The sequence below is a fragment of the Coenobita brevimanus genome, chromosome 8 (genome assembly GCF_032717465.1).
Source record: "Coenobita brevimanus isolate Jiangsu-jjx chromosome 8, ASM3271746v2, whole genome shotgun sequence".
NCBI lineage: Eukaryota > Metazoa > Arthropoda > Malacostraca > Decapoda > Coenobitidae > Coenobita > Coenobita brevimanus.
This window is the reverse complement of record NC_136961.1, coordinates 28,470,210-28,488,255: the sequence shown is the minus strand read 5'-3', so window position 1 is coordinate 28,488,255 and position 18,046 is coordinate 28,470,210. Positions and strand designations below refer to the sequence as shown.

Genomic DNA, 18,046 nt, shown 5'->3' with positions numbered 1-18,046 from the left:
ATCAGTAGTGGTAGTAGTAGTAGTAGTAGTTGTAGTAGTAGTAGTAGTACTTTCTGTAACTCCAGGTTCATTTGATGACCTATGTGAACCCAGTAGACAGCAGGCTGAAGTTGTCACCCCCCTGCAGTCCACGATCCCCTTTTCACGGGACAGAAAAGGAACTGAGGGGCGTTTGTACAACCAGACAACTGAGCCGCTCAGCTTTGTTAGTGCAACCGTGCAAAGGGGCCAGTTTCCAGCACCATTTTAAGCTTGAAATTATTTAATTGAAGTACAAAATCGGTCTCTTCCTAAACAGGTAAATGTGACTTCTACCTTGGAAGGGACACTTACCTACCCTACCCAATGGCCATGATAGCACAGAAGAACAGTCCTTTAACTCCTGCCATTAATGAAGGGTAAGGTTCGAGGAAATGCTGTGGAACAAGAGAGAATATACAGGTGTCCCATGAATTGACCTACTAACCTCAGGATGTTATTCCTGTGATTATTCCAAGACACAGATGATGTGCGAACATATGTCGGATTTGCAGCGTTTCGAGAGTAAAGGATATTTAAATATAAATGAAAATACCGATGAAACTTTCAGTTTTCAGCCCTTGTTGCCAGTCTCTCTACTCTGCATTGCTTTATTTTTACTGAAACTAGCAAGCAGTAATACGCAAGTACTCTCTGAGGAGCAAAGCAAGAAATGTAATGAGAAACAGTAAAGTGCTCAGAAGCAGACGGGAATCGGAAATAAAATACCGTAACCATCATTAAATAATAAATATCAATTACACATTAACCACTACGATTCTGCATAATTCATAAAACATTAATTTTATTTCTTAGAACAACCTCAGGACCCACCTCCTCAAGCTAATACATCAAGTCCTGGGACATCTACAATTTTTTAATGTCGAAACTCACTGTCTCTAAGGATATCATGAAATCGCTGGTTATACAAATTCCTTGTAATATATATATATATATATATATATATATATATATATATATATATATATATATATATATATATATATATATATATATATATATATATATATATATATATATATATATATATATTTATATACACAGTATAGATAGATAGATGTGTGTGTGTGTGTGTGTGTGTGTGTGTAATTTGTCCATTAGTATTTTTTCTAAACTCAGTTGCCTATCTAAATTTCTCTTACTATATCTGGAAAATCGAAAACATTATTTTCACACTTTTGTCATATTTCTCCATTATTTTAAGGTATTTTTTTTTTCTTTTTTTTATGTGTCCGACTCTGGGCATAGGCTTCACAACCTGCTGTCAAGGTCCAGCAGTCCTCCTACATACCATACACCTCTACATGTCACCACTTCGGCGCTAACACTCTCTGTCCATATTGAATTCATGCTAGGGCTGTCTCATACAGAACTGGTGTATTGGTATTAGCGGGGGTATTTTTATGACATGTCGGCGGGTCTTCTGGTAGATCAGTAAGGCCTGATTTAATGAAATTCAAATCCTTAAACTGTTCCCTGCTCCAGCCGGGATTCGAACCTGGGTCCGCTAGGACTGCAGGCCACCTCTCTACCGATTGAGCCACCGCCTCCCCCATAAATGTAACTGCCACTACCTTTGGCTCACTTCTCCAATTACTTATTCAATTAATGCGCAGTCTCACATCTTTTCTAACCTTAAAACAAACAGCTTGTAAAACTTATCAGTACCCATGACTGCATGGGAGAGAGTTCCAACATACCTGACCTTTTTCTAACTAGTAAGCCATCAAAGTATGCTGTCAATCTTTTGTCTCCACTCGACCTTCGATCCCAGCTAAATCTCGAAAACCTGTCCTGTCAACAGCAACAGCTGTGGATGCACTCCTTTGTAGGCATCATTATCTGTTTCACAATGTGTGAGTTAGTCATGGACTTGAACTGACCTTGGGCAAAACCAAGCATAACATTCCCTGCCATCCATTCCCACTATAGTCTCACCAATCTAAAACCAAGGTTTGGGTGGGGTCTGGCGCTGGGTGCAGCCATGTCATACTTCCTAAACGAGCGATGAGAAGATTCTGTTATATATGTAATAGGCATGACAGATAGGTACACACATACTAGTACAATATAAACGTAAGTATTCTAGCATATCAAAGGAAGGTAAACTAGTAATGCATATGGCTCTTGTACATCAATAAAGAAACGTGGCATACATATTTTACAGTGTTGCTGAAAAAAATGTGGTTACTTTTACCGACTTTCACAGTAGTTCTAAGCTGGGTAAGTAATGTAACAATTACGTTTATAATAAAATTTTAAGGAATCAGTAGAACATACGCTATTTTCTTAATAGAAATAAATAAGTTAAAACACTCACGAGCGGCAACATCCAGGCCCATACTGGGAATTGATCCATTGGAGGGAGATTTAAGCTTCTGTCACGTGCTTCCACTGTTCACTTTCTGTTATATATATAACTTAAATTATATTTATGACTTAAATTAGTTTGTCTTTACACACACACACACACACACACACACACACACACACACAGAAGTGGGTGAAGTCATGTCAGGCCAGGTGGCGAGATGTGAGCGGACGAACTCTAACGGTGTCAGGTCAGCCACTAGCCAATCAGAATATAGGAAACAAGGCAGCGCTGTACGCCGGGAAATCCCCGGCTGGACTCCACCCAAACCTTGGTTTTAGATTGGTGAGACTTTAGTTCATTAGGCAGGCATTCCAGCTATCTGAGTAGTGTGTTTCAGATGAAAGTAAACAAATTTGTGATAACTACTTAAGGAATAACAAAGATAATAACATGTGCTAATTATCACTCTCAATACATCTGGAAGTAATGAGAAGCTGTATATCTGAAGTATGCAGTTCAACTTAGAATTGATAACCCGTTATCAGACAAATGTGTCAGTGACGGCACACAACACAATCAGTTCAATCAGTTGTTTTTCACAGGTGACCTGTGGTAGCGAAGTATAATGTGCAGATTTTAACCCCTCAAGTGCTATTCTCATCGATCGGGCTTTTTGCGCAATTTCTTAAGAGGACGAGCAACACCGATCGTACAACATCCACAAAAAACTGGCGGCAGCTGGCTCCACCCCAGCTGTGACGTAGATGGTTTCTAACCAATCAGAACTAGTTGTTGGACACACCGGAGGGGGGACCCAGACCCGTACCCAGGCGGTGGGGGGTGTACCCCCCCACCTCCCTCTTGCCACGTCCCTCTACTCCACTACCTTGTTACTACCCTACCTCCCACCATTCTTACCACCACAACAACCCCTCCCACCCCCTCCTCATGCATCTCCCCCTCCCGTGTTGAATCCCCCCCCCAACGTCCCCCTCCCCAGTCAACTGGGGGGAAGGTATTTCCCTCCTACCCTCCCTCCATGTCCCTGTACTCCACTTTGACCCTTCCTTTGTGTCTTGTGGTGGTCTCCTCCCATCCCTCCATCCCCATCCACCCCCTCCTGAGCTTACCAGCACCCCCCACCCCTCCACCCCCCACCTGAACCCCCTAGCACCTCCCCGGCCTCGAATATTTTGGGTATTTTTTACGCTTTGTGTCACATGTTTTTGAATCATTACCTGTAATTTATTGGTGTCTGCCTACAGATGTGCACACCACAGTTATTTTAGCTGTCTTTAGTCGAAACCCACTTGAAAAAGACATTTTATTTTATGCCGATGCATGGAAGCATGTTGGAGCCTTCAAAACGAAACGAAACGAAATGAAAACTAGATTTGACAGCTCGGAGGGGAGGGGAGGGGGGAGGGGAGGTTAGGCGAGGGGAGGGGAGGGAAGGAGGGGAGAGAGGAGGGGAGGGAAGGGAAGGGGAGGGAGGGGACTGGAGGTTTGAAGAAGGGAGAGAAGGGGAGGATAATTTTTACTATTTATCATAGTTTTATTGGGGGTGTTCATGACCAATTTCCCTTGCTAGATTTGACAGCTCGGTGGGGAGGGGAGGTTAGTTGAGGGGAAGGGAAGGGAAGGGAAGGGATTGGAGGTATGAGGAGAGGAAAGAAGGAAAGGATAATTTATATTTATCATTTATTTGGGGGGTTTGTCACTATTTTATTTTTCTAAGCACATTACAATGGTTTATAACATCTATACACACCAAAAAAAAATTGATTTTGGTGATATTTTTACATATTGTTGCGAAGAAAACATTTGCGAGCGGCGTATTTTCTTTCTCGCCGGGGCCACGACGGGTAACTATTAAAAACTTTGATGGGCCATAGCTCGGTAACTGTTGGGTCTAGGAGGGTGGATTTTGCTTTTTCAGGTGTGTAAATTCAAGCTCTGTAAATCGGGCATAAAACTTTAAACTTTGAGGAAGTAAAAAAATTGGCCTGTTTTTGCGGCCTGGGGAACAGTCAAGGCTGGAGAATTGCGTACCCTAGGGGTTAATGTTGAGCCAGTAGTACATTACCTTCATGGATTTAGTTGGATAAATGTAACTGAAATATCTTTAACCCTCCCAGGCACGATGATGCAAATCATGTTCTTTGTGGTTTGGCACATAAATGCACATAGACACGAATCGCGTTCCTAATCAGGATAAAACGCTGTCAAAAGGAAAATTTTGGGCTGATTTGCGTCATATTTTGGTGTGTTCTAGCTGGTGTGTCTCTCTACCGAGGTAAACACTTGGCAACACTGTAGACCCTCTTCGGACCCTGTCTGTAGCGATAAACATCAGTATTTCACAAACAGTCTGGCTGTAAGGTTCCGCTGTGTGTGTTGTCCCTTTAACCCTTTCACTGGATAGGTTTAGTAATTAGGCCCACTCTCCTGTGTTGCAGGCTTAATGAAAAATTTTCTTTATCAAATATCACATATAAACTGCCTAAATGAGTGGGATGCTCATTCAGTGACATAAAATCTTCGTCTCTACTTCGTGGAGGCACCCAGCCAAGTGAGAGAGTTATGTCAGATCGTGGCAACACGGTTGTGACCACGCTGCCAGAGGGACAATGAATCCACGTGCTTCTCTACATAATACTATATATTTTGGTACATAAATACTTCCTTGACATTGCTTTGTTTGTTAATTGTTTGTAAATAAGAAAAGTTTACAAATAAACCAAGAACTAAAATGCACTATTTATGACCACACATAGGAACAAGATAAGAGTGGCAGATAGCAGTACTGTTCTGTCACCTCACACACACACACACACACACACACACACACACACACACACACACACACCATTCTTTACTGCCTCTCCACACTTGCACTGTTACTTCATGGTTAGTTTTACATCAGTTGTTGTCAGTGACATATGATTTACATATTACTGTGATGAGAGAGAGAGAGAGAGAGAGAGAGAGAGAGAGAGAGAGAGAGAGAGAGAGAGAGAGAGAGAGAGAGATGTGGGGAAGGAAAGGGTGTGGGAGAGGAAGTTTTGGTAGGGAAACTGAGATAGCTAGAGGTTTCTTTGCTGTCCTTGTCTTATTATTCTGTTAGATTTCACAGCCTCTTCAAATCCTATGCACTACATTACATTTCCAGTACATATCATGCAGAAGTTTTTCTGTGTATGGAATGCCTCAAAGCATGGGTACACACAGAGAGGAACATCGCACTCTCTGCACTTGTACGTTGTTCGCTGATATTTTCTTGGTCCCCTGACTGTGTGCGAACATGCATGGTACCTCCTGCGTCCTTACAGAGGCTCAACGAAGTGCCTTCACACCAGACATAGGGCATGTACACCAATTTGGCCATTGGTGTTTGGTTGCCCATGATAGTACTTTTCGATCATCTGGTGGACAACATTTTTGCTGAAATCAAGTAGTGGCTGTGTACGACCAGTCTTTACCTGATGCAAGTAGGCTAGTAACTGTTTAGCAGTTATCCAGCATGTGAAAAAAGAACTTTATGTACCACCTGACACATTCTCGTAGACATTCCACACTGCTGAGTAACATGTCACTTTCATCCACCAACCTCATTTTCTTGTTGTATTCTAACACAGCTATGAGTTTTTTCACAACCTGTCCTTCTCTGTCTCTGTCATTAGTGTCACGCATACCTTATTCGTGAACAGTGGACAGAATGTGCACCACTATCTTGTCACAACACTTCAGGCACATGATATTATTGCTGTGATGTACCACATGTTCACCACACCTTTGTAGTGCCACACATTTGATATTCATGTATGTACTTAGTAGTACTGTAATTTTAACCCGCCCCGTCCCGACGACGTATGGGTACGTCACCATGATTTGCATTTGCCAGTCCCGGCGACGTACCAGTACGTCGTGCAATTGCAAGGTACCTAATTTGCACAATTTTCAATTTTCGCACGTGATTTTTCGTATGTATACACGGGACACCTTCCTCTATTCCTGTACAAGATACCAAGCAGGGACAATGCCTTACACTGCATAACCTCCCCCCTCCCCCCCTCACACCATTGTCTTGGCAAAGGACCTGTTACCAGTGACCTGGCTAGTAAAGTTATTCAGGGCCAGAGTGATTCCCCAATCGATGACAATGTGGAGGACAATGTTTACATAGCAATAGAAGAAGAAACAGCCAGAAATAATGAACAGGTAGTGTGGCAAAAATAGGTCAGGTATGGTGATTAGTTAGTGAGTGAAACAATGCTTATAATGCCTTTATTACTGCTTGAAAACCAATATACTGTCATACTACATATACATTCGTACCAAGTAAATAAATAAATACCGTTTATGAGTGGATAAAATAGTTACCCTCCCATAGAACTCGTTTTCTTTGGTGCCAGCATGTTAGAAAACCCACTCAGGTAAGGAGGAACTCCTACCTGGATTGGGCACTTTAAACCTCAGGTGAGCGATTTCTCTATGAATTTTCGATGTTTCTCACCAAAAGCGAAGGTTTTAGCCAAAAAAAAAAAAATCGAAAATACCTCGGGACTGGGGGATGTCGGAGGTGCGGAAAACCTCGGGACGTGACGGGTTAAGTTAGATAGGGTGTAACCTGAATATTAGTTTATAAGTTCCTACCCTAAGTAGTAATTCATATATTAATAATTACTGTAGGGCTAACTCTATTTTTATATGTATGTATCTCTGTATCTATGCAGTGGGTGATGTAATTGTAGATGTTGAGCTATGGGAATTCCTTAGTCAAGCCGAGTAATGAAAGACATGCGAGCAGCTTATCCCCTCCCTTTGTGCGTCATTGCCGGGCGCCGAGTTTAAACGTTAAACAGAGTAATGATGAATATACAATTCTTTCCGTAACCTAGTTGTGAAATGCTTGCTAATGAAGCTGCTAGAACACAAGTATGTAAGATTAGCAGTCCAAAAGGGCCTAAATAATGTCATTTGTGAGGATTTAAAGTCCCGTTTATCTTGGCCGTCACTAGATGGCATGAGCTGCTCTCAGATTCAAATTGAGATAGTGATAGAATCAGTATCTAATTTAAGTAAGGATAAATCCCAAATTTTCCCCAATTCAATCAAAAGTCCTGGCGTCATGGGTACACTGCTAAATAAATTGTAAAGAGAATTGAAACCCCCCCATATTTCAAAAACACCACCTCATTTGACTTGAGCAGTGGCGTCCTTTAGTGCCCGACATGCCCCACTTGCTGCCCAGACATCGTGTGTAACAGACGTTCGTTTAGGTGAGTCGTCCACATTTCTTCTTCCTCCCCCTCTTTTTCTTTGTTTAATCCTTACTTATTATGAACTATGAGAAGTAATATTGTTGAGAGTTTAACGTAGTGACTTGCTGCCCAGACATCGTGTGTAACAGACGTTCGTTTAATCCCCAGACTCCGGCGGCGACGTCCGTGGGAGCACGCCATTATTCCCAAGTATTGCCCATAGACTTTTACACTTACACTTACACCACTCACGAGTTATTTTTACAAACCGAAGTTAGTTGATGTGTTATTAATAATTCTATCAAGTGAACTTTTTTTTTGTAGATAAGGAATAGAAATATGAAAGTGATATGTTCTGTAACGGAAAGGAAAAAAATTCAAATTCATTAACTGTTCTCTTTCTTTAAAATTAGTTTATTAGAAAAATTATAATCAGGAGCGTGGAAGGGAACTTACTGATTGTGAGCAATAATGTGATATTTGAGTTGTACCTCGAGGCTAAACAAGCCCGAGTGATTGAGGTGTTCCTAGTGATTGTATTTCTTTTTTTTAATTATTCCTCGAGGCTAGACAGGCCCGAGAGATTATGTATTTCTAGTGATTATATAACATTGTTGATGGTGAACTGTAAAAAAAATAATGTTTTGATGTGAGAACCGAGAAAATTATATGAGGAGAATACCTTATATGGGTGAAAGATGAATACAAATAATCATTCTTATTGACTCGAGGCTATGCCAGCCCGAACAGACAAATCATACCAGTAAAAGTGTCCCTGTCTTGAGGCCATTGTTGAGCCCAAGAGTAACGGCCAAAAAAGAAAGAAAAGTACGACGACTCCATACCTCGCGTGTATCAAATTGTTTCGTCTGGTAATAATGTTAAAGGAATGATCACCCAAAAGTCTTAGTAACATTTACAATCCTCATACTAAAAAGGGTCATGTAATAAAAAAAAAAAAATTTTGTGGAAATTAACAGAATTATTAAAGTAGAGTAAAGTAGATAGCATTTTCTTTTCTTTATTAGTATATCTAATCAAGGAAATTATGTCCTCAAGCCAAATTCACTCCCCTTCCAATTCAAGATTCCTTCGCTGAGGGAACGACAACCACCTGAGGTACCGACTAAATCTAAACTCGGCCAAAAACTACAAACGCTACCACAATTCATTCTTTTCATAAATATTTACCATCTACAATACTAAGTCGAGTACCACTTGTATATCCATGGGTGAGTTGATCAATACCCACAACAGGTAAGAAAATACATACCACTAGCATCACACTGGTGAATACCGGTGGGGCAACATTCATAGCTTTACACTGGTGTCAACTGGTGGGATAAAGTTTCAGGTATTACACTGGTGGCAATAGCGGTGGGATACTCATCGTTCCCAAATTAGTGGCGTTGGTGAGAAAGTGAAGGGTAGCGAAGCACAAAAAAGTAGAGAGGACGTTAAGGGTAGCATTGGTCGGTCATTCCCAAATACCTCCGCAACTCGATGTGCAGGACGTAGAAATCAGAATTTTTCGAGCAAGCGGAGGCAAGGTTAAAAATTTCTTTCAGGACTCTCGACTAAATTCAGTATTGGAGTGGGAATGTGATCTGATATTTTTGTGGATTGGAAGTAATGATATTGATGACAATACCACCCCCCAAGAGATTTTCCATAGAATAAAGAATGTTACTAGGGAGCTGGAGGAACAATGCCATGCCACGGTGATTGTTTGTCAAGTAGAACCAAGAGTGTATCAGGGAGCAAATCCTCCTATTTCATCTGAGAATTATAACACAGTAAGGAACTCGATCAATAAGAAAATTCGTCGAAAATTACCAAATAAGAACCTGCAATTCAACAAGGCTTACTATAGTTATAACCTGGCGGACGGAATACACTGGAGTGGTGAAGTGAGAGAGCAAGTAGATGCCAAATTTGTCAGAGTCATTGAGTCCTACAGAGATGATGGAAGTGATTAGACCTATTTAAAGTAAAAAGAGACTATTTCAAAATTTAATTTCCTTTTTTTTGTGAGTAAGAATAGTACATTAGTCACCATGTCTCTATATGGACAGTTGTTTGCTCAGACGCAGCCGGAAGCTGATCGTCCGTCACAAGTAGGGCGAGATCATGTAACCATTCAATTGGATGAGGCTGAGGAACAGTTCGGTGCTACTAACAGAACGCTGCTTTCACACTCGACCCCTTGTTCACACATTATGAGTTCACACCACTCTCTCACAAAACCGCGCGATATCCCAATTTTGGAATTGAATCAGCTACAAGGGATAGAAGCTACATCTCGCCTCGAAATGTTTTGTGAGGCGGTGGAACAGACTCATACTAGCAACGCAATTAGAATCCAGGTTGCCAAGAGTCGAATGGGTTCTGAATTGGCCACTTTTATTCATAACTATCAAAAGAAACATTTTGCACTGTCATGGCCCGAGCTTAAAAAATTCTTGAATGCGGAGTTTGCCATCGAGTTGAGTGTAGATCGAGCTTGGCAAGAGTTAGAGAACATGACCTATGACTGGGAGGAATCACCCCAGGCGTTTGTACATAGGTTCATGTGTAAGCATGCGGCTCTCGAAACAAAGTTCCCAAAAGAAAAGTTTCCCTCGCGAGATAAACGGATCAAGAAGAAACTGTGGTATGGTCTTCCGCTTGAGTCTAGGGAAAAATTGGAAGGTTACCTTGATGACGGATATCCACTCCGTAAATTCATTGACAGGATCGAAAATGAAAGGCAGCTTCTCGAAGAGAGGTATACCACCAGAGTTAATGCAATGCCGGATAGAGACAATAAAAGTGAAAATCCCTCAGATACCAATGTAGTTGATAACCCACCAAGACCATCCCATGATAACTGCCAATCTGAGTCAGACAAGGAAGTGACTGAATTGAGAGCTCAATTAAGGGATTTGAAAACAAATTTAGAACAACTCAATCAAAAACAATCTACTGAAACACCGAGGCGAAAATACTGTAGTCATTGTCTGAAGAGTTCACATACGTTGCAAGAATGTTGGGCTAAACCCCCACCAGGCCACTGTTTTGATTGCCGTAGGTTGGGATGTCGTAGAGGCAGTAATGATTGCCCAGGCGCATAAACCGCAGCGCAGCGATGCGGGCAATAACAGATTTCACCCACCCAGTCCAAATGCGAGGCAGACTGCCACTCAAAGTAAGTTCCCCCATCAGGCTATTTGACTAACCGCAGGTATAACATCGCCCACAATAAGTGTCAACGTGAATGATAAAATAGTGGAAACTGTTGTTGACACAGGGAGTGGATATACCTTACTTAGAGAGGCCACCGCGAAGCGGTTAGGAACAGAAATAAACACGAGGAGAAATCCACCGAGATTACAGGGAGTCACAGGAGCGCCACTCCGTATCCTAGGTATGGTCAAAGTAGATATTAGAGTGGGAGATGAGAAAGTTCATCAACAGTGGTGTCCAGTCGTTCCGAACGCCTACTTGACTACTGAAATGTTGTTGGGATGTGATGTCCTTGGACAATCTCCGTTGATCTGGAATGGTGCACAACGAGCGCTAATGTGGGGAGGAGCCCCGTACGTCGTGAACCACGTTCCGCGGCGAAAAGGAAAAGTTGAACGAGTCCAGGCCACACCTATCAGAGCCGTCAGGAACCCTCAACAGTTGAAACAAATTAATCTTGTAACAGAAGAGAGACTCACCCCATATCAAACCAAATTCATTGCCGTGCCAGTGAGTGAGGAGCCTAAAACCACTTTACTATTTTACCCACAAGCACGTTTCAGTCACAATAGTCACCTTTACTTATTACAGGTGAATTCAGAGGGCCTAGTCTATTTGCCCCTCAATAATAGAGCCAAACAAGACAAACTGTTTCGGATAGGTACCATTCTAGGCTCATATGAAATCATTGACGATCCTCCTGTAAGTCCAGTCAACTCAGTAACCAAAATCCAAAATGATCTGATCCCTACCAGTGATCGAACAGATGAAAGTGGAACTCGTGTTCAACGACTCCGAAAGCTAATTGACGAACAGACATGGCCACACTTAGATTCAGCTCAACAAGAAGAATTAGCTAACGTAATTCTGCAACACGATCCTCTCTTCATTTTGGAAAAAGAAGAACTAGGAACCATCAGCGGTCCCTCCGTTCACATTAAAGTAGCAGATCCACAGCCCAGCCGTGGACCAATCTATCGATACCCTGAGCAAGCTAAACAGGTGATCGCTGAAATGTTGCAAGACATGGAAGAGAGAGAAATTATTGAAAGATCAACAGCTGCCTGGTTATCTCATATTGTATTAGTTAACAAGCCGGACGGCAGCAAGCGCATGTGTTTAGATTATCGCCACGTGAATCAACACCTATTACGGATATCTATCCACTGCCCAGACTGGAAGAGTTAGTCGAGCAGGCTACAGGTCATAAATACTACGTGACTCTTGATATGCGTGAGGCATATTTTCAAATCATGTTGGACGAGGAAAGTCGTGATTTAACCACATTCAGTGATGGAGTCACACTTTACAGATTTAGGCGCTTACCATTCGGACTAAAATGTTCCCCAGCCATATTTTCCCGACGAATGCAGGACATTCTTACTCCATTGTTGAAGCAAGGATGGGTAAAGAATTATTTAGATGATTTGATAATCTGGGCTGATGACTTCTCCATGTTGTTGAGTCGCTAAACAGCAACTATTCACTTTACTCTCACAGAATGGGGCCAAGTTAAATTTAAGCAAATGTACCTTTGGGTTAAAGAAGTGACCTTTCTGGGCCATAAAATCTCAGCAGCCGGGAGTACTGGACCCAAAAAACATAGAGGCTATCAACAAAATGAAAAGACCCACCAAAGTAAAAGAAGTCCGGAGATTCCTTGAATGTGCGGATTCTACCGAAAACACGCACTTCGTTCGCAAAAATAGCAGCTCCCCTAACTAACTTAACCAGATCAAGAATAGCGTTCGAATGGTCAGATGAGTGTCAATCTGCTTTTGATCAATTGAAGTCGAGCTTAGTGAACGCGCCAGTATTGGTAAGAGCCAACGTGACTCGACCATTCATGGTAACCACCGACGCGAGCAACACTCATATTGGTGGCGTATTGAGTCAGATCCAACCAGACAACTCCAACTTGCCAATTGGTTACTTTTCCAAAAAGCTCAATCCTTGCGAGAGAAAATATTCCGCAACAGACAAAGAAGTATTGGCAGTTGTTCTCACATGCCGCAACTTTCACCATTACTTGTGGGGTTCCCACTTTACTATCTTGACAGATCATCAACCGCTTACTAGTATATTTAAGCGAAAAACCAAATCCCCACGTATGAACAGATGGATTCTCGAGATGTGTGAGTACGACTACAACGTGCAGTATGTCAAGGGTAAATATAATGTAGTCGCTGATCAACTATCCAGACCTGTCAGAGTGATATTCCACCAGTCAGAAACCAACTGGCTTGGATTTAGTCGAGACGAGATGAGAGCTAAGCAACGAGAAGAACCCATGTGGGATGAGTTAGTTAAGTACTTGCGTAGTGAGAAGCTCCTGCTAAAAGACTGCCGAAAGCTATGTTGAGCCAGTTCGCATTGATTGATGAACTATTATATTTTGCCCGTGAAACAAGTGATGGTAGCATCCAATATTGTTTGGTGATTCCTAAGTCAATCAGTAGAGAAGCAATCAAACACGCGCACGAAACCTCAGGACATCTAGGTCAGAAGAAATCTATTAAGAAAGCCGAAGAACTATTCTATTGGCCAAATCTAAAGGTAGATGTATGCGAGTATGTGAAACAATGTCCCACTTGTCAAAGATTCAAGGGTGAAACTGGGTTGCAGCAACCTTGGAAAGGTTTCCCGCCTGTAAGTAAACCATTGGAACGTATCGGGATTGACTTGACTGATATGGTTGCTGGATCTCAGGTTACCGCTATGTCCTTACTGTGATAGATCATTATAGTAGGTTCGTCAAATATTATGCCATCAGGGATAAACATACACAACACATCATACACTGTCTTGGGCAATACTTCACCGACTTTGGGACGCCACGAGGTATCGTGCTGGACAACGGCGGAGAGTTCACGAGTGGAGAGTTCAAGAAGTTCTGCCGGAGGAACCAGGTGGACTTGTTCTACGTCACCCCTTATCATCCCCAGGAAACTCTACCACTGAAAGGATGCATCGGACAATGAAAAGCATCCTAGCGTCTCTCTGCAATGGACATCCCTTACGTTGGCCTCAGCTGCTTCAATCGTGTCAAACCGTTATAAATCAAGCGGTGCACTCGAGCACGGGACAACAACCTTATTATGCCTTCTTCTCACGCCATCCCCCTCGCCTCATTGGTACCTTATTGCCTTCTGTGGATGCAGAGGAGGACGACCTGGCGATAGCACACACACTCATAAAGGATACGACCCAACGAATGACGAGGCGATACCGAGAGGTGGCCAATAGGCGGAGGAAAGCACAGAAGGTTGGAATCAATAGTTTGGTGTGGGCGAAAAAAGAGACCATACAGCCGGGTACCTGTAGAAAACTGAATGCCAAATGGGACGGCCCGTATAAAGTGATTGAAGTACTGCTAGATGGAAGTGTTTATATCATTGAAAATGTATTTAGTGGAAGAAAAATACAAAGGGCTGCTGAAAAGGTAAAACCATATTACGGTACCGAGGAATGGCTCTTAGAACCGCTGCAGTGGGAACTCGCCCCGGAGCCGAAGATGAGCGATTACCACCGCAGTGAGGATTGCCCTCGGAGACTCATAGAGGAGTGTTAGAAAAGTGGATAAGTGCATGTGACGAATGTTGTGAAACATAACTGCTTAAAGTTATGTTCGGGTGGACTCATCCCGAGGAGAGGGTGTAAAAGGAAAGAGAGAGTTCCTGTTGGAACCGGGAAGTGCCTTATTTCGAGGGGAGTGGCCATTCCCCTCACCTTACAGTTAGCACGGTTTGTGAGGTGGTGGAGTCTTCAGGACAGAATGAGCGCTCACCTCTCGCGGGTGGAAAGCTGGAAACGAAAGGACTGAGTGAATGTGATTGTGAATGGAAGAGTGTAAGGAAGCGCCTCCCGTGGTGATCTCAATCTCGAGAGACCCTGTCGAGCTCAGGTGAGCGACAAGCTATCCTCCAAAACCTGAGGCTGACTGGGGCATAAATTCCCTCATAACATCTCGAGTAAGGAGTGATCATACCTCCTAATGTAGTGAGTAAGCGACCTTCCGAGGTACGCATCAGGTGTTTAATGTGGACCGACAGGTGCCACCGATTGTGGGGAAAGGTATTCCAACTTCAAAGTGTTTATAGCAGTTATCAGAGTAACAACATTCCATCCATGCACATGTCATAGAAAATTGACTTGGGTAAAATTTGTTTTCTGAACGTGGGAGCCGTGTAGTGCCACACATTTGATATTCATGTGTGTACTTAGTAGTACTGTAATTTTAAGTTAGATAGGGTGTAACCTGAATATTAGTTTATAAGTTCCTACCCTAAGTAGTAATTCATATATTAATAATTACTGTAGGGCTAACTCTATTTTTATATGTATGTATCTCTGTATCTATGCAGTGGGTGATGTAATTGTAGATGTTGAGCTATGGGAATTCCTTAGTCAAGCCGAGTAATGAAAGACACATGCGAGCAGCTTATCCCCTCCCTTTGTGCGTCATTGCCGGGCGCCGAGTTTAAACATTAAACAGAGTAATGATGAATATACAATTCTTTCCGTAACCTAGTTGTGAAATGCTTGCTAATTAAGCTGCTAGAACACAAGTATGTAAGATTAGCAGTCCAAAAGGGCCTAAATAATGTCATTTGTGAGGATTTAAAGTCCCGTTTATCTTGGCCGTCACTAGATGGCATGAGCTGCTCTCAGATTCAAATTGAGATAGTGATAGAATCAGTATCTAATTTAAGTAAGGATAAATCCCAAATTTTCCCCAATTCAATCAAAAGTCCTGGCGTCATGGGTACACTGCTAAATAAGTTGTAAAGAGAATTGAAACCCCCCCATATTTCAAAAACACCACCTCATTTGACTTGAGCAGTGGCGTCCTTTAGTGCCCGACATACCCCACTTGCTGCCCAGACATCGTGTGTAACAGACGTTCGTTTAGGTGAGTCGTCCACATTTCTTCTTCCTCCCCCTCTTTTTCTTTGTTTAATCCTTACTTATTATGAACTATGAGAAGTAATATTGTTGAGAGTTTAACGTAGTGACTTGCTGCCCAGACATCGTGTGTAACAGACGTTCGTTTAGTCCCCAGACACCGGCGGCGACGTCCGTGGGAGCACGCCATTATTCCCAAGTATTGCCCATAGACTTTTACACTTACACTTGCACCACTCACGAGTTATTTTTACAAACCGAAGTTAGTTGATGTGTTATTAATGATTCTATCAAGTGAACTTTTTTTTTGTAGATAAGGAATAGAAATATGAAAGTGATATGTTCTGTAACGGAAAGGAAAAAAATTCAAATTCATTAACTGTTCTCTTTCTTTAAAATTAGTTTATTAGAAAAATTATAATCAGGAGCGTGGAAGGGAACTTACTGATTGTGAGCAATAATGTGATATTTGAGTTGTACCTCGAGGCTAAACAAGCCCGAGTGATTGAGGTGTTCCTAGTGATTGTATTTCTTTTTTTTTAATTATTCCTCGAGGCTAGACAGGCCCGAGAGATTATGTATTTCTAGTGATTATATAACATTGTTGATGGTGAACTGTAAAAAAAAATACTGATTTGATGTGAGAACCGAGAAAACTATATGAGGAGAATACCTTATATGGGTGAAAGATGAATACAAATAATCATTCTTATTGACTCGAGGCTATGCCAGCCCGAACAGACAAATCATACCAGTAAAAGTGTCCCTGTCTTGAGGCCATTGTTGAGCCCAAGAGTAACGGCCAAAAAAGAAAGAAAAGTACGACGACTCCATACCTCGCGTGTATCAAATTGTTTCGTCTGGTAATAATGTTAAAGGAATGATCACCCAAAAGTCTTAGTAACATTTACAATCCTCATACTAAAAAGGGTCATGTAATAAAAAAATGTTATTTTTTTGTGGAAATTAACAGAATTATTAAAGTAGAGTAAAGTAGATAGCATTTTCTTTTCTTTATTAGTATATCTAATCAAGGAAATTATGTCCTCAAGCCAAATTCACTCCCCTTCCAATTCAAGATTCCTTCGCTGAGGGAACGACAACCACCTGAGGTACCGACTAAATCTAAACTCGGCCAAAAACTACAAACGCTACCACAATTCATTCTTTTCATAAATATTTACCATCCACTATACTAAGTCGAGTACCACTTGTATATCCATGGGTGAGTTGATCAATACCCACAACAGGTAAGAAAATACATACCACTAGCATCACACTGGTGAATACCGGTGGGGCAACATTCATAGCTTTACACTGGTGTCAACTGGTGGGATAAAGTTTCAGGTATTACACCTTGCCACAGGGAGCTTAGGCATGCTTTTTCTAGTTGTTTTCACGGTTCCACGTGCACCAGTATTTTCGTCAAGCAAGTATTTAAATAGGTTAGGGCTAGTGTACCAGTTGTCAACGTACAGAATATGTGCTTTTTGTAAATATGGAGTCAGTAATGTTTTGACAACGGAGCCACTGATGCCTAGATGCAAATCTTGCACTATCTCAGTTTCTTTTCCAGTGTGCACAGTGAAATTTAATAGGTATCCACTATCACAATCACACAACACACTTAGTTTTTCTCCAAAACGATTCCGTTTCTGTGAAATAAACTGTCTGAAGCTGAGGTGACCTCTCTACTTCATCAAACTTTCATCCACACACAGTGCTTGGAACTTGGTCTTGAAATCAGTCCGTATTTTCTCCAGAACTTGCTGTATTATTTGAAGTTTGACACTTTCAACACGTGTATTGTTGTCTTTGAAATGAAGCACCTGTAATATTTGCAGAAATCTGTCACGAGGCATCAATTTTCCAAATATTTTCTGTTCATTAACTTCATCTTTCGACCAATAGTCATTCATTCTGTTCTTCTTGTTGTGGGACATGAGTATCATTATGTACAAGAACAGATACATTTCATCTCTCATTGTATTAATCCAGTTTGCCAGTCTACTACGAGGAATGTTAGCAGGCAATGCTTCACGGACATACTCAGCATAACAATTAGTTTCCGACACAGTCATGTCCACTAAATCATCATCAAAGAATTCACTGAACTCAGGTTCATTAGAATTCTCTGTGACAACATGCATCAGTTAGGCCACATGATGTTCTATCAAAATCAAACTGCTTTGGAGTGAAGTGAGTTGAAGACCATTCCCACCTCACAGCTGATTGCCTCCCCACCACATTGCCAGTCGCCTCTGCCACAACCCTATAGGAAAAAAAGTTCTCTAGAATT

The 18,046-nt window shown here is 41.8% G+C and overlaps 1 pseudogene; it reads left to right on the top strand.

Moving 5' to 3' along the window:
- Positions 1 to 18,046, top strand: part of LOC145407199 (glutamate receptor ionotropic, delta-2-like) — a 188,922-nt pseudogene that overhangs the window by 146,994 nt on the left and 23,882 nt on the right.